General features: G+C 46.9%; 1 long non-coding RNA gene and 1 pseudogene across 1 annotated transcript in view; both read right to left on the reverse strand.

Annotated features, from left to right (window-relative positions):
- Positions 1-21,206, reverse strand: part of LOC110342834 — a 79,572-nt gene that overhangs the window by 11,695 nt on the left and 46,671 nt on the right. The window lies entirely within an intron of this gene.
- On the reverse strand, positions 4,988-6,786 carry LOC101830184 (annotated as a pseudogene).

Genomic DNA, 21,206 nt, shown 5'->3' on the forward strand with positions numbered 1-21,206 from the left:
AGGCAGCTCAGTGGCTTAGAAGGTGTCCTTTCCAAGTGTGTCAGTCAGTTCGTCTGAGTCCCTTCCAGGCAGCTGGGCTGATGTCTGCTTCTTCTAGGCTACCTGGCTCTGAAGACTCTTTCGTCCAGCTTGTTCCGCCTAGTGTCTTCTAAGTGGTCAGCTTGTCTGAGAGCGCCTATCAGTCTTTATGGCTTATGTACTCTTGGGGATAGACCGATTTACTGAGTTAGGTTAGTTTAAGGACTTCCTGAAGCTATTGTGAATTGTTTACTTACTGTCTTAAGGAGGTGAAGGTGTGTTCCACCTCCCCTTAAACATCCTGCTCTTTCATCTCCCTCCAAGTATCGTATCTTAAAATACCCTGTTGAAAAGATCGGTGGTGGTGCTACATGACTTAAATCGTAGCACTTGGGAGGCAGAGGCAGATGAATCTCTGAGTTTGAGGCCAGCCTGGTTTGCAAAGTGAGTTCCAGTACAGTCAGACAGTCAGGGCTGTTACACAGAGAACCCCTGTCTCCAAACAAACAAACAAAAGGAACAAATATATATATATATATATATATATATATATATATATTCACATTTATCAGGCGTGACTCCCCTTTGAGAAAAAGTAAAGTACTTTCTGTCTAAAAGGAAGAACTCGTAGTACTGGCCTGAGCCTGGGCACTCCCTAGCAGAGGACTTTCTCACTTGTAACCCCAGCCCCTGCTGTGTGGCTCCTGGTCCACTAAATGGCTGACCTCCACTGTTAACCATGCCTGCTTACCTCAAGGCGTGGCTTTCCTCTTCCTCCGGCCTTCTGACAGCTGCCGAGCTCCCCAGCTTGTCTGCCCTGTTGCTTTTCTCTTAAATTCTTCAATTAATTGATTAACAAGAGTAAGAATTCCAAGAGGGGAATCTCAATTTCCCCAGGTGAGACACCCCAAAATGCCTTGTAACTTGCTTGCTGGCCTGAGAGCTTTCAGGGGATCCCCCCCCCACTGATATAATTGACAGGAATCACAGAATCTGGCTTTTACTTGGGTTCTAGGAATCCAGATTGGCCCATCTCCCCCGCCCATGCTCAGCTGTTGGGAATCCAAACTCAAGACCTGTGCTTGTGCTGCAAGCACCTTCATCCACTGAGCCATCCTCCCGCCCTCTTCAAAAGATAAGGTCTCTTTGTATACAAGGAGAATTGAGGTCCCCTTGAGGTTCTTAGTCTCATTAATAAAAGGATTTAAGAATGAATTTAAACAGGAGCCCAAGGACGATTATATTGGAGTCTAAAAAAAATTGGGGGCTGGAGAGATGGCTCAGCAGTTAAGAGCACTGGCTGCTCTTACAGAGGACCCCAGTTCAATTCCCAGCACCCATATGACAACTCACAACTGTCTGTAGCTCCGGTTCCAGGGGATCTGACACCCTCACACAGACATACATGCAAGCAAAATATCATTGCACATGAAATAAAAAGTGAATAAATCATTTTTAAAAAAGAAAAAAAATTCGGGGATGGAGAGATGATTCAGTGGTTAAGAGCATTGACTGCTTTTACAGAGGACCAGGGTTCAATTCCCAGCACTCACATGACAGCTCACAACTGTCTGTAATTCCAAGATCTGAAACCCTCACACAGACATACATGCAGGCAAAACAACAGTGTGCATGAAAATAAAAACAGATAAATAAATAAACAAAAAATGAACAAATAAATAAATAAATAGATAAATGAATAAAGAAAAGAAAAATTCTTAGGTCAGGCAAGCTGCAAATCTCAGCAGCTGCCCAGAGGAGGACAATGGAGAGGAGGGAAACATCATTCCATTTAAGCTGGTGAGGCAGTCACATAAGGGAAGGAGACTAGAGAAAGACTTAAAGCCTAAAACACTGGGTGTGGTGATGGAAAGAAAATGGTCCCCACAGGGAGTGGCACTGTTAGGATGTGGCCTTGTTGGAGTAGGTGTGACAGTGCTTCTTTAGCCTGCTTTCCTAAGGGTTCCTTGCCTAGGTGATCCACCCAGCCTGACTGGAATGTTAGGGCTCTACCCTGGTTTGGACGAGATTTTATTCTCTTCACGGGCCTCTACTGTTAACATTCTCTCTCTCTCTCTCTCTCTCTCTCTCTCTCTCTCTCTCTCTCTCTCTCTCTCTCTCTCTCTCTCTCTCTTTAAATTTCGTATAACTACTCATGAATCCCAATTACATTAAAAAAAGTCAATTACAATCCTATTACTTAACCGGGAATAGGATTTAATCCTAGTACTCGGGAGGCAGAGGCAGGCAGATGTCTATGAGTTTGAGGTCAGCCTGGTCTATAGAGTGAGTTCTAGGACAGCCTCCAAAGCTACACAGAGAAACCCTGTCTCGAAAACCAAAAAACACTCTAAAACAACACAGAGAAACCCTGTCTCAAAAAAAAAAAAAAAAAGAAAAAGAAAGAAAACAAAAAATAAAACTACAAAAAAGTAATTAAAAAAATAAAGCCTATTTCTTAAAAATGGAGTCTATTTTTTACTGTGAAATAAGGCAAATGATTTGAATGCTATTAAAGTGCTCTCCATGGGCTGGAGAGATGGCTCAGAGGTTAAGAGGCTAGTCTTCCAGATGTCCTGAGTTCAATTCCCAGCAGCCACATGGTGGCTCACAACCATCTATAATGAGATGGCGTGCATGCCAGAACACTGTATGAATAATAAATAAATAAATCTTTTTTTAAAAGTGCTCTCCAAAGAGCTTCAGATTCCCAGATTCCCAATCCTCACATGAAGTCCTATTGTTTCTTGCTCTGCCCATTCTTATCACTGTGATGGGCACGGCGTTGTTTTATAATTGCTTGTAGATTTCTTCCTGGCTGTGATGAGCTAGTTAAAGCAGGGGGTTTGATTTTTTTTTCCCTTTACAGTCTTAGAGTCAGCTCTCTATGAGCTTCAACATGAGTTGGCAGAATCCAATTATTCAGCTCTGTGGACCCCAGGGAAATGGCATACAAATCCTTCCACACATTTCATAGGCTAGAATTGGGTTGTAGTATGACACATAAGCTAGCTTTGTGCTTTGTTTTATTATCAAACTTGGGGGTCACAACCTGTGCCCCAAACCAGGTCCAGCTACTGGTCCTTAATAAACCAAGTAAAAGAGCCAGATTATCTAGGTGTGGTGGTCCACGCCTTTAATCCAGAGGCAAAGGCTGTAGGATCTCTGTGAGTTCCAGGTCAACCTGGTCTACATAATTATAGGATAGCCAGGGTTATATGTACAGAGAGCCTGTCTCAAAAAGAAAAGCGGGGGGGTCAGAAAAAGGAGATTTATTCAATGTGACCACCTTGGGAAAGGGGGACAAAGAAATCCATCCCTCTGTCCTCTGGTCGTGCCCCCTCTCATGGTTACTCTCTCGGTTCCAGTGTCTCCTCAAGATTACCTGACGAAATAGAATTTTTTCCTCCATTCTAGGGTCTCAGCCTTTCCTTTTCAGAGCACGAAGTTCCTAGGAAAATTCCAATTTTAGGGGTGTTTATTGTTTCAATAGGCTGCTTGTCTCGTTACAATATCTTCATTTCTGCTAGGCAGACCGGCTACAAATGGATAGGGGACTATTTCTGTGGTACACTTGCCCTCTGTTCCAAGAAACCGGTCAATCAATGGTCATTAGCTGCCCATCAATTTAGTAGCAGATTTTCAGAGTGGAAAGAGGAGACCAGCCTGTCCATTTGATTTCAGAAAACGGTGAGACTGGAGGTCGTCACGCCCCTTTCACTGGAGGAATGGTGGGAAAAAAGAAACATGTCATTGCAATCAGAAAGGCTGCCTCTTTGTCCTAGGAGATACAAACCAGTTTCCTGAATTGGATGCTGTAATGAAAAGAGGGGAGAGACTGAGATTTTCCCAAGCGTAGGAGGTAATTACTAGAGAAAGGTTGCGCGTCTGCAGCGAGCAGGTTCCACCACACGAACGAGAAAAACGTGGGGCATTTTTCTAGCTAATAATGCCCATCCAACAGCAAAGAGTGGGAGGACCCTGCGGTCTGGCGGCCTGATGCTGCTGACAGCATTCTGCTTGGACCGGATCCCGGACACGGCTGGCAGCAACCCTTTGCCCATAAGTGGGGGGAAGGGGCGGAGACTCGGTTGGAGCGGGGAGCATCGCTTCAGCTTTTTAAACGCCCAGCTTTCGCTTGCATTGCCTTTCCAAATTCCAGCTCCCTTGGGGACTTGGTCCAAGTCCTCAGGCTGGCTGTCTTTGCTACTTAGGATCAAAATAAAATTCCCTGCTTCTGTGGAATGATTTGGTAGTAGCTCTGCGAAAAACTGCCTCTGGCCCTTTAAATTTTTTTCTTTCTCCCCCCTTTCATCTCGCTTGCCTGTGACAGATGCTTGAAATTCCTCTTTGGCAAAAGGAATTCTCCTTTTCAGCCTTGGCTTTTAAATGCAAATGCCTGTGTGGGGGAAGTGAATCGGTTTGTCTGAGGTTAGCCCGTTGTGCACAGCAATAACACAAAATGAAAATGATGTGAATAAAGGCTGTATTAGAGAATAAGGGAGTACCTTAGGGACCAGGACCAATCTAGTCTGTTGGCAGAATAATTTCCTTTGGTCACGTGCTCCCCCACACTTACTTTCTTTTTTAAAAAAATCAGTTTCAAGTATGTGTAGATGCCAAGTGTGTGCACGTGCCCTCAGAAGCCAGAAGAGGGCATCAGATCTCCTTGAAGCTGGAGCTACCTGCAGCTGTGTGCATGGGTGTTGGACACTGAACTCCTGTCCTCTGCAGGAGAGGTAAACACTTTTTTTGAGGGTTCACATTTTATAAAATCAGAGCTGGCTGATCTTCGAGGGTACAGCAACAGCTCAAGGTGGGAGAAGCTGTCTGTTGGTACCCACTCCCGAGGGCCGGGCTGGGGGTGGGGGTTTCATGCCAACAGTTGAGGCTCCTCACAGCTCCCGGGCAGATTGCTCAAGCAAGGAGAGGGATGGTCATGGTCACCAGGAGAGGGACGCTCCGGAGACTCAACACTGCTGGTGTCTTCTCCCCGCTCCTGTCCGTTTCCAGCACAGCCTGGCTGCCAGCTGGCCTGGGTCAGAACAACGGCCCAGGAGTCGCGGAGGGAGGTGGATGGGAACAGAGGCCAAGGGAAGGGGCCCTCGGCCCGAGGGGGGCGGATAATGGCCCTCTCCCAACAACTCCCCACTAATTCACAGCACAGAAAACACCTCTGGTCCATCAACTCCATGTGGACGTATACTGAGTCCAGGGTCCAAAGGGGCAGGCAGGTGAGACAGGCAGGGGCAATGAAGACATGAGCAGGCTCAGGAGGGGAGGCAGCAGAACTTTCTTCCTATCCGTGGGTCGAGACAATGGGGAGGCTGATACTGCTGTTGGTGGTCATCGCTTTGAGCTCCCCCCTGACATCACTGGGCAAACAGGTCTGGTCCAGGTTAAACTGATTCACGGCTTGTTTGCACAGTCTTCAGACTAGGGCTGAAGTCCAAGATGTGTAAGTCACAATGATCTATGAGGTCAGATTCGTCTCCCAGGTCTTCCTCAGGAGAGGAGCTGGTACCCCCAAAGAGGACAATCTTATCACCAACAATACAGCAACACTGGCGGCGGCGGGGACATGGTCCTTTCCCCTTTAGTTCAATCTTTTTCCAAGTAAAGGGCCCAGGGTTAAACTTTTAGAGATCACTGTGAAGATTCAGGCATTACGCTGGCCTGCTCCTGTCACCTGGCAGAATGCACTCAGTCAGCACTCTGGTCAGCCCAGGGGTCCATGGCTGTGTAGTCTGCACAGATGCAAAGGGGCTCCTTTAAAAGAAAGACCCCGCCCACTTACGCTGTCTTTCCTGTTCCTCTCTTTCTCTGCTGCCCTCTTTCCTCTCTTTCCACTGTTCTCCTGGGGCAGACAGGACTTTTCCTGTCTCCCTCTTCTCTTCTATCCTCTATCTCCGTGTCTCTTTACCTCTTTTCTCTTTCTTTTTTTTTTTTTTTTTTTTGGTTTTACGAGACAGGGTTTCTCTGTTTTGGAGGCTGTCGGTCCAGCCTGGCCTCGAACTCACAGAGATCCACCTGCCTCTGCCTCCCGAGTGCTGGAATTAAAGGCGTGCGCCACCAACGCCCGGCCCCCCTTCCCTTTCTAATAAAACTTCTCACTAAAGCTCTGTCTGCCTGGCGTGTTTGCCCCTCTGTCTCGCCTGCCTGGAATCCACGCAAGGTTCCCTTCAAGCTTTATCATAACAATCATGAAGTGCTGGTCCAGCCACCAAAGATGTACAGCTCCCCATGGCAGCCATAGGCTGAAAGGCTCCTGCGCCCCTCGGGCGGCACCGGAGTGTGAGGACAGTTAAGCCAGGCCTCAGTTCTAGTGTCTAAGACTTGAATTCGGTTGCAATAAATCTCATTGTTGGAATAAAATAGCCCAAAGCGGTCAGCACGACCCCCAAAGACATACATGTGATGGCCCAGCATTGTTGAATGGAAGTCCCTCCAGCATACAGGGTTGGTATCCAGCTTGTGAATGTCATTGGAAAAGCAGTCTCCCAGCTGTTCATAGCTCCTAAAACTGTACACGATCTTGCCCAAGACACAGGCTGAATGTCCATCCCGGGTTCCAGGAACTGTTTCTGACACTCGGGGTGTAGAGCACTTGTGAGTATCAGCATTGAAAATGTGCACATCTGATGTAGGGTCTTGTAGTCTTCGCCAGAGCAGTAACCCCCCCCCAAGGAGTACACTCGGTACCCAACAGCCTCTGTAGCATGGTTCACCCTGCGTGGCCCGCCCTCCAGATGCACTCCACCTTAACATCTCCTGGATCACAGGTTACAGGAACATGTCGTGTCGTCCGTCCCCCCCTCCCAGGCCTACCCCGCAGGTCCTCACTCTGCTGGCAGCCTAGAGCCTGTTGCAGCGCCAACCGATTCTTCGTCCCCAACGAGATAAACGCTGCCAGGCTCCGTCCTTCTGGCGGGCAGCAGGAAGAACCCTGGGCCCGATGCCCGAGTAAACACTGTTAACCACCAAGCCTTCTCTCCAGCCCTCCCCAAACCTTCTGAGCAAGGAGTACTAAGTGCAATTGCTTTGAGATAAGACCCCCCCCCACACACACACACAGGCACAAGCACACTGCTTCAGACGGGTGAGCTGGCTTGTCCAAGCTCAAAAAGGGTGCAGACAAGACTCAAAGCCCAGGCTTCTGGGCTACTTATGCCCACCCCTCCCGATCTTTGCGGGGACGGCAACCATAAACTTCAGTCCTGTGTTGATCCCACCAGGCTCACACTGTGCTGGAACTATGCTATTCCCCCTACCTCTGCCTGCTGAGGACAGGGATTATAGGTCTGCCCCAGCACACCAGGGTATAGTTCTTAGTTTTCAGCTCCCTAAACAGTAACCAAGCAAGTCAGTACCAAAGTTTCTGCTCCCCTAGCGACAGGGAAGAAACGAAACACTGGGATACTACGAGGCAAGGAAGCCAAGGAGCAGTGCTCAAGGCTGGCAACACAAAGTCCTCTAGGTGTTGAAGGTGGACACTCATTTGACATAGGAAAATTTAAAAAATTATTTATTATCCATAGTGTTCTATGTTGGCCAGAAGAGGGCGCCAGATCTCATTATGGATGGTTGTGAGCTATCATGTGGTTGCCGGGAACTGACCTCAGGGCGTCTTGAAGAGCAGCTGCTCTTTACCTCTAAGCCATCTCTCCAGCCTGGGGAATTAGGTTCTGATGAATTAGTTGAAAGTGCTGGAGGCTTTAGGTTGGGCACCCTAAGAATAGCTCCCAGAATACTCTGGGACTAACCTGCCAGGGAAGCTTTGAACATTGCTACACTCAGAAAGGGAGAAATCAGGAGGTCCCTACTAGACCATTTGGCTGTGATTTGTGAGTTGAGAAGTGGAGTTGGGGGAGGGGGAGCACTGTTGATAGCGCGGCATTCTTTTGACAAGGCTGAGGATTGCACTGGAGGAATGCCACAAACATGGAATAGGTAAATAACTGTGGCCATGACTTTGCTCGGTAGCAGCTGCCCACGGTCTACCTCCCGTCAGCCTCTCAGACCCCAGGAAGCATATCAGAGTCTAACCCTGAGGAGGCCTTGAGAAAGTAGTCTGTACTTCCAGCTTCTGCTTTCCAGGAAGCTCATGGGAAGGGGTGGGGATGCACCCCAGTGCCATTCCTCCACAGCTATGACGGTGGACCTTATTAAAGGCTTGGCAGTTGAGTGAGATACTCAGAGTTGTAGAAATGAACTAGGCCTACTGGGCGTTGGTGGCGCACGCCTTTAATCCCAGCACTCGGGAGGCAGAGGCAGGCGGATCTCTGTGAGTTTGAGAACAGCCTAGTCTACAGAGGGAGTTCCAGGACAGCCTCCAAAACAATACAGAGAAACCCTGTCTCGAAAAACCAAAGAAGAAGAAGAAGAAGGTGAAGGAAAAGGAGGAGGAGAAGGAGGAGAAGAAGAAGAAAGAAATGAACTAGGACAAGTACAGAAATGGCATTCCACATGCCAAGTGCAGCATGAGCAAAGGCCCTAGGGCAGGCAGGAGCAGGGCAGATTCGGGGACTCCAGGAAATTCAGCAGCATTTGTCTGGGTGCTTCCCTTTCACACCGCACCATAGGAATGGGGTCTGAAGAACTGTTGCTATGTCCCTTCACCTTGCTGTTGCTTTGGCATTTAAAATAGTTTCTCTTTTTATTTCATGGCACTGATGAAGATGGGTTTTTTTTTGTTGTTGTTGTTGTTGGTTTTTTCGAGACAGGGTTTCTCTGTGGCTTTGGAGGCTGTCATGGAACTCACAGAGATCCGCCTGCCTCTGCCTCCTGAGTGCTGGGATTAAAGGTGTGCGCCACCAAAGCCCGGCGAAGATGGGTTTTATACATTCTAAAGAAGTGTTGTAAGGATGGAATGCACCTCAGCCCTACATTTAAAAATGTTTTATGCATGCAAAAATACTGACTTATATTGATACAGCTTAAGAGAAACATTGTAAATACCTGGCATTGTGGCTAGTGCCTGGTATTCCACCTTACAAGAGGACTGGATAGGAGAATCAGGAATTCAAGGTCATACTTGGATACCAATATTGAGGACCGCTAGGTATATATGAGATTCTATTTCAAATAAACACAGGAGCAAACTGAAAAAGAGTGTGCTGGTGAAGATGCTGATAGGAGTATGGATGCTGATTGAAAGGAGTATGGATGCTGATAGGAATATGGATGCTGATAGGAGTATGGATGCTGATTGATAGGAGTATGGATGTTGATAGGAATATGGATGCTGCAGAAAATAGTCCACAGTTCGCCAACACAGAGCTGGTGAAATGGCTCAGCAGTGAAGGCCTAGCAACCTAAGTTAAACACTCAGAACCTACATGGTAGGAGAGAACTGACTCCTACAAGTTGTCTCTGCCTTCCAAGCACTGAAATTAAAAGCATGTGCCACCACTTATTTTATTGCTGCAATATGTATGCATATATATATGCATGTATAAGAAGGCAGGCAGACATGGTACTGGAGAGGGAGCTGAGAGTCATATATCTTGCAGGCAACAGGAAGTGAAATGAATGTCACACCGGGTGAAGCTTGAGTAAAGGAGACCTCAGCCACCCCCACAGTGACACACTTCCTCAAACAAGGCCACACCTACTCCAACGAAGCCACATCTCCTAACAGTGCCACTCCATATGAGGGCCACTTTCTTTCAAACCTCCACAGCAAGCCTCAAGTTAAGTGCTTTCTTTTATAAGTTGTCTTGGTTGTGATATTTTCTAGCAGCAATAAAGAATAACTAAGATAGTGACACATGTCTCTAATCCTAGCACTTGAGAGGTAGGGGCAGGACGAGTTCTGTGAGTGCTAAGCTGACCTGGTTTGCATAGTGAGTTTCAGGCTATCCAGGTCTACATAGTGAAATCCAGTCTCATCAAACATTCTTTTAAAAATATTTTTTTAGGACAGGCATAGTGGCGCATGCCTTTAATCCCAGCACTCGGGAGGCAGAAACAGAAGAATCTCTGTGAGTTTGATGCCAGCCTGCCTGGTCTACATTGTGAAATTCCAGGACAGCCAGGGCTATGTAAAGAGACCCTGTCCCTGTCTCAAAAAACCTTTTTTTTTGTATTTAAAGTATGTGTGTGCTGACTATATGGAGGTATATGCACATTAGAGCAGGTGCCATGCAGGTCAAAGGCATTGTAGCCGTCCTGGACCTGGAATTATCGGTGGTTGTGAGCTGTTTGATATGGGTCTTCTGCAAGAGTAGCATGTGTTTTTCACCACTGAGTCATCTCTCCAGATGGTGTTTTCTGAGACAGCATCTTTCATTGCTCTTGCCAAGTAGGCTAGGTTACATAGCCAGAGAGTCTCAAGATCTCTTGTGTGTCTCAACTCCTAGCAGTGGTATTAGAAGTGTGTGCCGACACACCCACTTTTCAAAGTTTTATTCTGAGTTCAGTGGTAAGGGGATTTGAATGAGAATGGCCCCCATAGGCTATATACATATTGGCATGTTAGGTTCCCAGTTAGTGGACTATTTAGGAAGGATTAGGAGGTGTACCGTTGCTGGAGGAGGTGTGCCATTGGGGATGAGCTCTGAGTTTCAAAGGCCCTTGTCAAGCCCAGCAGCATCTCTCCGTCTCCCTGCCTGCTGCCTGCAGGACAGGATGGAAAGCTCTCAGCTACGCTCCAGAACCGTGTCTGTCTGCTTCCCTCCATGACTGTCATATGTTCTCCCTCTGAAACTGTAAGCCTCCAGTGAAAGGTCTTCTTTTGGAACATTGTCTCGGTCGTGGTGTCTCCTTACAGCAACAGAGCAGTGACTAAGACAAAAGGCTAGCACTGTACTGTCACCTCCCCATCCTTTCATAGTTCTCGACAGTTTTACTGAAGAGGATGGCGCATTGGCAGATACAACTTCTGGAAGTATGAGCTTGCTTTAGGTAAAGGAATGGGGTTTGAGGAAGCGTGAGAATGGGGAATAAATGTTGCACCACCAAGAATGACCCTTCACTTACTCACCTCTTGATGAGTAGGACTAAAGAGGTGGACACTGGCTGAGGGCTAGCACATTGCCTCAGAAACACCTGGTAAGGTGACCCTGTGGTTGGGTTGACCCTTCTCTAGGTAGGAGGCGGTGTTGGTGGTGCACGCCTTTAATTCCAGCACTTGAGAGGCAGAGGCAGGCAGATCTCTGTGAGTTCGAGGCCAGCCTGGTCTACAGAGCGAGTTCCAGGACAGCCTCCAAAGCCACAGAGAAACCTTGTCTCGGAAAAAAGAAAGAAAGGAAGGAAGAAAGAAAGAAAGAAAAAAAGAAAGAAAGGAAGGAAGGAAAAGAAAAAGAAAAGAAAATGCCCCCACAGACATGGCCACGGCTAATCTGATCTAGGCAATTCTTCAATTGAGGTTCCTTCCTTCCAGGTAATTGAGGGTTGTATCAAGTGGATAGCTGATGTGAACCAGACCAGGATGAAGCCTTAAGCTTGTATAGCACTCATTTTAGCGACTGAGCTACCTATTGCTCCAGCCTCACAATGGATCTGGGCCCCTCCCTCTTTGAGCCTATGAGGTGGGGAGTGCTCATTGCTGCTGAATTATTCCAGGTTGTGGTGTTGCTGCTCCACTCTGTTTGGCTGAGTTTGAACAAATCATTGTGGCCCTTGAGGCTGATCTGTGTCATGTGCTAAATGCCCAGTCTATTTGCAAGCTGTCAATAATACCCCTTTTCTTGCAAAGTCACACACATTGAGCTCATTGTTGAGTTATTCAATGGGCCTCCCATGGTGCCTAGTATCCACAGACAGCTGCTATGGTGGAGTCTGACCAGTCTCCTTTTAAAAAGTCATCACAAATGGTGTGATAAAGGATGGAACCCAGGGTCCCAGCTTGCAAGTACCAAATGCTCTATCCTGTAAATACATTCCTAGCTTCTCACGTTTTGCTTGCATGTATGTCTGTGTGAAGATGTCAGACCTCCTGAAACTGGAGTTACAGGCAGTTGTGAGCTGCCATGTGGGTGCTGGGAATTGAACCCGGATCCTCTGGAAGAACAGCCAGTGCTCTTAACTGCAGAGCCATCTCTCCAGTCCTCCTTGGAAATCTTGAAAGGACTTCTGACTCTACTTTCCTCATAACCACCATCACCTCCCGCCCTGCCCCCGCCCCAGACCTACTAGTGTTAGTAAGTCAGTTTGGCCACTGAATACAGTTAGTTGTTCTAGAAAAGAGATTGCCCCAGTTTTTAAAAGTTTTCTGGGTCAGGCAGTGATGGTGGTGCACGTCTTTAATCCCAGCATTTGGGAGGCAGAGGCAGGCGGATCTGTGAGTTTGAGGCCAGCTGGTCTACAGAGTGAGTTCCAGGACAGTCAAAGCTACACAGAGAAAGCTTGTCTCAACACTCCCCCCCCTACATACACACCAACTAGAATCTGATCTCCTTAATGGAGAATTCCATGGAAAATTACCCAACTCTATTCTAGGAACCAAAGGCCAGGACTCTATTCTAGGAACCAAAGGCTAGGATGTCCTAGCTAAGTTATCTTAGCTGTTAAACTGCCTGTTTGTGCAAACCTCCCCTTCCAGCTCACTGCTTGTCTTAGCTATGTTAAACTGCTTGCTTTCAGATTACCCAAAACCTTCCCCTGCAGTTGCCCAGTGAGCTAATAGTATGTGAATTTTGCCTTTAAAAGCCCTTTGCCCTGCATGCTCAGTGCTACACTTGGGTCTCCAAATATCTGAGTGTAGTCCCAGCCGGCTGGGATTAACTAGAGTTTTAACTATAGTATGTATATTAACTTTCAGCTAACTGTAAACTGAGTCTGAGTGGTCAACCCTCAGACTCCCCATAACAGTCCAACAAGAAGATTCTGACACTTGAGGATGAATGAAGCCTCAGCACTCCAGGGCCTTTTTAGGTTGAGCTGTGCTTAGCCCACCACCCAAGATGGCTTGAGTTTGCCACTGAAGATAAGGAAAAAGCATCATGCCTAGACACAGCATGGAGAGAATTCATACTTATAAAAAACTGGGGCTGCAGAGATGGCTCAGGGGTTAAGAGCACTGACTGCTCTTCCAAAGGTCCCAGGTTCAATTCCCAGCACTCACATGGCAGCTCACAACTGCCTGTAACTCCAGAAAATTCTCTGATACCCTCTCTGGCCTTTGAAGGCACCAGGCATACATGAGGCATACATGTAGAAAAAGCATCCATACACATGCATTTTCTTTTTAAAAATAATTTAGTTAGCTGGGCGGTGGTGGCGCACGCCTTTAATCCCAGCACTCTGTGAGTTCGAGGCCGGGCTGGACCGACAGCCTCCAAAACAATACAGAGAAACCCTGTCTCATAAAAACCCAAAAAAATTTAGTTAACTTTATTTTATGTGCATTGGTGTAAGGGTGTCAGATCCCATGGAACTGGAGTCACAGACAGTTGTCAGCTGCCATGTGAGTACTGGGAATTGAACCTGGGTCCTTTGGAAGAGCCATCTCTCCAGTCCCACAAGTAAATTTCTTAATTAAAAAAAAGAGTTCAAGGACAATCTGGGATATCTAGAAACAAAACAAAGCAACAGCCCCAAAAAACACAACAGAGAAAGTGAGCCACCTTATAAAATATCACCCAAAATAACTATGAGCACCTTCAGGTGTCTGCCTAACCCTATTCCCGTGGTCATTACTTAGTCATTCCACTGAGTGGACACAAATGCCCCGAGCTGGTAATAGCGGCTGACTGCCCTCAGAGAAGCTCTCCAAAAATGAGGACTAGACTCAAATATTCAAACAGAGCTGGGAACCCTCAAGTGTTCCCAGAAGGCCACATTGGATACACTATTCATTTGTGTTTGCTAAGTGACAAGTGTCCTTATCAAGCTGATGGGCAGAATGGCCTACCCCTTCACCAATGGACTGTGACCCCCCTTTTTTAACCACTTCTGGTTTGTCTCCACCCCCATGACACCTGTCGTATTTTACTTCTGGTACGTACCCCTGCACGCAGATCACACACACAGTGAGCCTGTTTTGAATGTGTGGTCTCCAGCTTTGGAGCTCCTTTGAATACTGTGGAGACTTGACGAGGTAGGGTCTGACCGGCACAAGGTCACTAGGAATGGGCCTCTGAAGGTAGTACTTCTGCTTCTGGTCTTCCTCCTGCTTTTCTATCATCTGTCATATGCTCACACTTCCATTGCCACAAACTGAGCCACTCTGTCTGCCTTCCCTGCCATGGTGGACTAAAATGTCTCTGAAACCATGAGCCAAAAACACAGCACTAGACATTGGTGTATGTAAGCATCCATCCATCCATCCATCCATCCATCCATCCATCCATCCATAAAAAGTCTCATATAGCCTAAACTGCCTTCAAATTCACAATGTAGCTGAAGATGCCCTTGAACTTCTGATGTTAGAATTACAAGCACGCACCACTGCTCCCGGTTTTATGTGCTGCTGGAGTTCCAACCAAGGGCATTCTTCATGCTAGGCAAGCCTTCTACCAACTAAACCACACTCCATTTGTAAGCATACCACTTTTGATTTCAGCTGCCTTTTTATCCTATCTGCTCTCTGGATGTATTTTATCTCAACTATTCATGCTAAGGGATATTTATTGGATTTTATACAGAATTTTTGTGTATTTGTAGTTGAGGTTTCTAAGTTGGCATGTAGCAGACATATCCTCCTTGCTTATATTTATTGTTTCCAATATATTCCTTAAATTTCTAGCTTCTGCCAACTCAGTTTCTGCTTCTTTATATGATTTCTGGGGAGGGGCTCTAGCTCCTATATCCCCAGTACTAACTCATGGATTTTCTCTTGGCATAACTTTATCTTCACCTTCTTTCGTTGTCAGTTGCACAGCACTGTTGTGGTTTGAATGAGAATGGTCCCCATAAGCACATCGATTCGAATGCTTAGTTACCAGGGAGTGATGCTATTTGAAGGGATTAGGAGGTGTGGCCTTATGGGAGGTGGTGTGTCACTAGGGGTGGGCTGTGAGTGTTCAAAAACCCATGCCAGCGTCAGCACCTCTCTTCCTGCTACCTGTGTGGATCTGGTTGCGGGACTCCCAGCTCGGGCTCCAGTACCATGTCTGCCTGCACGCCACCATGCTTCCCGTCACGTTAAACCTCTGAAACTGCAAGCAAGCCCCAATGAAATGCTTTCTCTAAGAGTTTGTCGTTTTATCTTCTGCACAGTGGCTGCACCTTCATCTACTTTTATTTCGGTCAGCAATTGTAACTTCACAGTTACTAGCCTGCTTCCCTAGCCGTGGCCTGGCCCTGGGGAAAATTCTGTTCCCACACGTACTTGCCCTGTCACTGCCACTAATGGCAGTTTTAACTAAATCTCCAACTAGCACAAATGCAAACTTGGGGTTCACAATGTGATCGAATATTCCCCAACAAGAGTTGCCTTGGTCATAGTGCTTCTTAACAACAATACAACACCGACTAAGACTAGCACTACCCTCCCACCAAAACAGCCACCACCTCCAGCAGATTAGCTGTGCCTGCTTGCAGGAGACTACTGGGAGCTGGCCTGTGAACTGCTGACATTCCCTCAGAGAAGGAGGTGTACAGAGCTCACTGAGCCCTCACCTGAGTAGCTGGCTATGCTTCCCAGTACAAAATCCTGCCCTCACTGCATGTGGCCTTAGAGTTTTGGGGAAGGACGGGTGCACAGGCTGAGGAAGGTTGGAAAAGGGTTCCACTTACATTGCTATGGGGAAGTCTTTTCAGTGCAATGTGGGTCATCCACATTCTTTAATGAGTTGTGCCCAAGTGATCAAAACAACATAAAATTATTATACGTTTTACAAATTTATATCATTATTATCATTTTGTTTCTTAGTGATTTATTTATCTTTGTTATTTTTTGTGCATTGGTGTTTTGCCTAATTGTGAGTCTTTGTGAGTGTGTCAGATCTCCCGGAACTAGAGTTACAGAAATTTGTAAGCTTCCATTTGGGGTATTGTGAATAGAACCCAGGTTCTCTGGAAGAATAGACAGCACTCTTAACTGCTGAGTCATTTCTCCAGCCCCTATTTTGGTTTTTTCAAGACAGAGTTTCTCTGTGTAGCCCTGGATGTCCTGGAACTTGCTTTGAAGACCAAGCTGGCCTCAGACTCAGAAATCTGCCTGCCTCTGCCTCCTAAGCACTAGGATTAAACGTGTGTGCCAGCACACCAGGCAGTAAAAATCAATTGTTAAATTTTTATTTGTTATCCATCAGTTAATAAATTGGAAAGGCTTTTTAAATAGTGCATATATCCATAGATGAGTAGTATTTATTGCTGAGATGTATTCAGTATCAATAAAATCCCTATTTTTCATTTTTATAGCTGCAAGTATTGACAAAAATGACTAAATAAACAGCAACAGAAGGTGTTTTGCTACAGTAGAATCACTCAAATATTTGAGCATCTTTGTTGGAAGGGAAGCAACTATGTTCAGGGTACATGCCAAAGTGGGGTATTTAATAGAAACCTCTTCTCTTATAATGCAGGACAACCAAATTTCCCAACAATAGGAGGCATTTTCATTCACACTGGACTCTATAACCTCTTCATTGAAAATATGAATAGTTCTAGGTACATACATGCCTTTGATCTCAGTGTGTACTTTCTGTATGCACAGTACCTTCTGGAGGCACAACATGAAGAACCACCCCCAAAGTTATTCTCCACCCCACTTTTAAAGACAGGATCTCATGGTATACCAGGCTGCTTTTAAACTCCCTATATATCTGAGGATGAATCTGAACAGAAGATTCCTGTCTTCACCTCCCTAGTGTTGGGATTACAGACAGGAACCATTTGGACTGTTTATGTGGGCTGTATTGGTCCCACAGTTCTATAGTCTGTAGCCTCTAGATCAATTTGGACTTGATAGCCCATGACCAAGACTAGGCAACAGGAGACACAAAAAGGGGTAGCCGTCTCTGCTCATAGTAGCAGGCACGATGGTTGGTTTTTATGTCTGTGATTGTGGACTTTATGTAATGTAGAGTTGCCTAGGAAGGGGGCCTTATTGGAGAGGTTCCGAGCTTAGGCTAGCTTGTGGGCACGCCTCTGAGGGATTTTCTTTGGACTGAGGTGGAAAGACCTTCCCACTGTTGGTGGCACTATTCCCTGGACATCGAGCCTGGGTTGTACAAGAGTGGAGAAAGGGAGCTGAGCACTGGTAAGCATGCATGAATTCTTTGATCTCTGTTCTTGACTGCGGACATGATTAACTGCTTCAAGTTCCTGCCCTGGCTCCCTGACTCCACACGCTGCATCACAATGATGGCCTGAAACCTAGAATTGTGAGCCAAATAAACTATTTCTTCCTTATGTTGCATCTGTTTGGGTACTTTATCACAACAGAAAAGTAAACTACCCCACCATAGCGCCTATGCTTTCCCTACCATAGCTACAGAGGGACAGAACCGCTTCTACGAAACTGAGTCCATCTTGGCAGTGTCAAGTAAAGTACTCCCTAGCTGTAAGAAGAGATAAGCTGTAGTAGGCAACTTGACTGCTTGACTCCGATCAATAACTCTGTGCCTTCTCCATAGACCTGGCTTTCTCCACAGACCAGAGTCACTCCATGAATGCCAGCCTTCCCAATGACCAAGATATAGAGAGGTGGCCAAGCTAAGGATTGCTATGACCCAAATTCCTAAACGCTTTCATTTTTTCACTTCCCCCCCTTTTTTTTGGTAAATTTTGAGGCAGGGTATCATGTCGTGTAACCCAGGCTGACCTGGAACTACTCACTATGTATCACATGGTGCTAACTCTGACCTTAAACTCTCAATCCCTCAGCTTGTCTCCTAAGTTCTGGCATTAAGTGTGCCTATGGGCCACCCTGGTGGTTTCCAAATGGCTTAGACTTAATACTCTCAGTTGACTGGGGCTGCTATAATGGCTGTGTTCCCATTCACCCGTTTTTCTTGCTTTACATTGATGTTGATGTGTGCATTTGCATCCCACAGCACACATGTGGCAGTCAGAGGACAAGTTCCAGGATTCAGTCCTGTCCTCCCCAAAGTGAGGAGGTCCAGCTGAAGCCAGGACGCTCACAAGTGTGAGGGCAGTGTCACTGCTGATTGGACTAGGGAACTCCGCCTCTACCTGACTCTGCAGTTCTGTGGGATTCGGGGCTGACAACAGCTGGACAATTCCCTTCCTGCACACTACAAGGGCTTCCGGGACTCAGCACTGTCCCAGTCATCTAACCTAGATGTCTGTCGAACTCCAGCTTCAGTTACCATGGGCTGGAAGCCTACCAACTTTGCCAGCTGGATTTGAATGGGATGTTGCCATGCCCAAATAGGAGGCAGTAAGAAGGATGCCTTTGAGCTCTCGGGGCAGTAGTGACAGCCCTGGTCAGGTGATGTCAGTAGAAGTATGGGCTGTGATCTTGAGGCCCTGGACAGTAGGAAGTTCTGCATACAGTTCAGCACCTTTCCCACAAGGAGAACAGCTGTTCCCTTGTGTCTGGAACCCACCAGCCCCTTTGCTCATCTTAATACCTTCCTCTGTCCCTGCATAAAGGCCTTCTCTGTTTCAGTCACCACACAGGGTTTTGATGCTGGGATTAAAGGCATGTGCCACCATGCCCAGCTGGTGCACACTCTTGATTCCAGTACTCAGTAGGCAGAGTTCAAGGCCAGGCAGGGCTGTAGCTATGTATAGTGAGAAACTGTTTCAAAACCAAACCCACTAACAGTCATGTGATACACTAAGAGTAACTGGAAGGTCCTAAGAGTCCTACATAATTATAGATGCAAAAGTCACTGGGAAAAGGAAATGGCCAAGCCTAGATCCAAGACAGGTGGGATTCCAGAAGTCTGGGGCACAGTTTGGTTGGCCATGAATGCACGAAGACTGAATTCAATAGAAAAAAATCTACAAGCAGTGTTTCTAATTGTAGTGCTAGGGACGTGGAGACAAGTAGACCTCTGGGGCACCACAGTGAGCAGGCCTAGCCTAATGAGGTGAGCCCCAGGCCCGTGAGAGACCTTGTCACAAAACAGAAACAAAGGATGGCACCTGAAGGGAAATCTCATCTAAGACTGTCCTTTGGCTTGATTGAGGTCTGACTCCTCCCACTCCGCGGCTCCCCATGTTCAGGTCTAGGCTTGCTGGAGTTGAGCTGCCATCTGAGGGTGTCTGCTGAGCTGAGAGTCATGAGAGAAGGGGGGGTGGGGCCTCTGTCTAGAATGTGCTGGGAGGAAGTTACTTTTGTCATGCTGGTACCCATCTATCCAGAACAAGGCAAGTTTCTTTTTATCCAGGGATCCATCATTTAAGGAGAAGGGAAGGGAAACGAACACTGTATGAATGCAGGAAGTTTGCTGGGCCCCTGGACATGTTAGCAACACAGAAAACCGAGGCCTGGAGAGATGGCTCAGCGCAGTGGGTCACAACGTGTGGGCCAAGTGACCCTTTCACAGGGGTCGCATATCAGATACTTACATTATGATTCACAACAGTAGCAAATTACAGCTATGAAGTAGCAAGGAAAATAATGTTATGGCTGGGGTCCCCACAGCATGAGGAACTGTATTAAAGGGTTGCAGCATTAGGAAGGTTGAGACCCACTATTAAGTGGGTAAAGTACTTGCTCTGCAAACATAAGGATCTGAGTTCAGAACCCACGTGAAAGCCTGGTGTGGTGACCTACCTCTGTGATCCCAGCCCTGGGGAATGGAGACTGGTGGCTCTGGAAACGCTTGCTGGACAGCCAGTCTAGCCAAAACTAAAAGCTCCAAGTTCAGTGAGTGTGTTTCCAAAACCTAAGATGGAAAATGACTGAGGAAAGCCTCTGGCCTCCATACACTGCATATGCATATACCCTCCCACACACACCTGCATGCCACACATACGAAATAAATAAATACAAACTATAACAGAGCTGAGTCAGAGTGAGCAAAGCTACGACTGTGTCACTGTGCTCTTGCCAATGTCTTGGAGGCTGTGCTTAGCAGAACAGGACAGTTGACTTTCCTGGGATGCCTGAGAGTCACCCCACAAATCCCAACTCCCGGTGAAGTGGGTATTTAGCTCCTAAACCATCATCTCTTCTGCTTGTTATCTGGAATGAGAAGTCTTCCCAGATAAGTCGCTTGCTACTTAACTAATCCCAGGACCAATGTTAACACAGCCAATTGGAGCTGTTATGCCCAGTACACAAGACCTTCAGGGAGACCACCAAGGAGCTGACTCCCCGAAAGCAAGCACAAGGTTTCTTTATTAAATTCAAGCCTAGGCATGGCCCTCATCCCGCAGACTGGCGCAGCAGCCACAGGAGATCTGGAGCCTCATAAGCAGGGGTTTATAAAGGCAAAGACCTCAGCGTAGTATGCGTTCGAAGCTGATTGGCTGCAGAGTTCAGGGGGACTGGGGACTTTCCAGGGGTTTATCTCTTGTACTGTTGGTGTGTATAAAAGTTGTTCCTCAACTTTTCGGGTTAGTTGCCCTGGGGTCAGAGCCATTTGTCTCCCCTTCCTGCCTGTCGGGCCGTTTGTAATTATCTCCCCTTCCTGCTTGTTAGGGTCGTTTGTAGTTATCTCTCCTTCCTGCCTGTCAGCTTTTCTGGGGGGATGGTGTGAGCCATCTGCACAGGTCATGGGGTCAGGTTCTCACACAGTGCTGCTTTCGGCCCCTTTTTCTCTAGGATGGCTCTGCCTTGGCCTTTCAGTAGCCCTAGTGCAAATGAAGAGTTTCCAATGGCTGGCTGCAGTGGAACTTGGTTTAGTTAGTGTTTCTATTTTTTTTTAAAGATTTATTAATTTATTATGAATACAACATCTTGCCTCATGTCTGTCTGCACACCAGAAGAGGGCACCAGATCTCATTACAGATGGCTGTGAGCCACCATGTGGTTGCTGGGAATTGAACTCAGGACCTCTGGAAGAGCAGCCAGTGCTCTTAACCTCTGAGCCATCTCTCCAGCCCCTAGTTAGTGTTTCTATTGCTGTTATAAAAGACCATGACCAAAAGCAGCTTGGGAAGGAAAGCGAATTCTAGGCAGGCACCTGGAGGCAGGACCTAAAGCAGAGACTATGGAGACAAGCTGCTCACTGGCTTGCCTCTCCTGGCTTGCCTCTCCTGGCTTGCCGAGCTTGTTTTCTTATATACCCCGGGAACACCTGCCTAGGGGTAGCCACCACCCACAATATACTGGGCCCTCCCATATAATTCATTAATCAAGCAAATACCTCACAACCTTG

Source organism: Mesocricetus auratus, unplaced genomic scaffold (genome assembly GCF_017639785.1).
Source record: "Mesocricetus auratus isolate SY011 unplaced genomic scaffold, BCM_Maur_2.0 Super-Scaffold_100033, whole genome shotgun sequence".
Taxonomy (NCBI): Eukaryota; Metazoa; Chordata; class Mammalia; order Rodentia; family Cricetidae; genus Mesocricetus; species Mesocricetus auratus.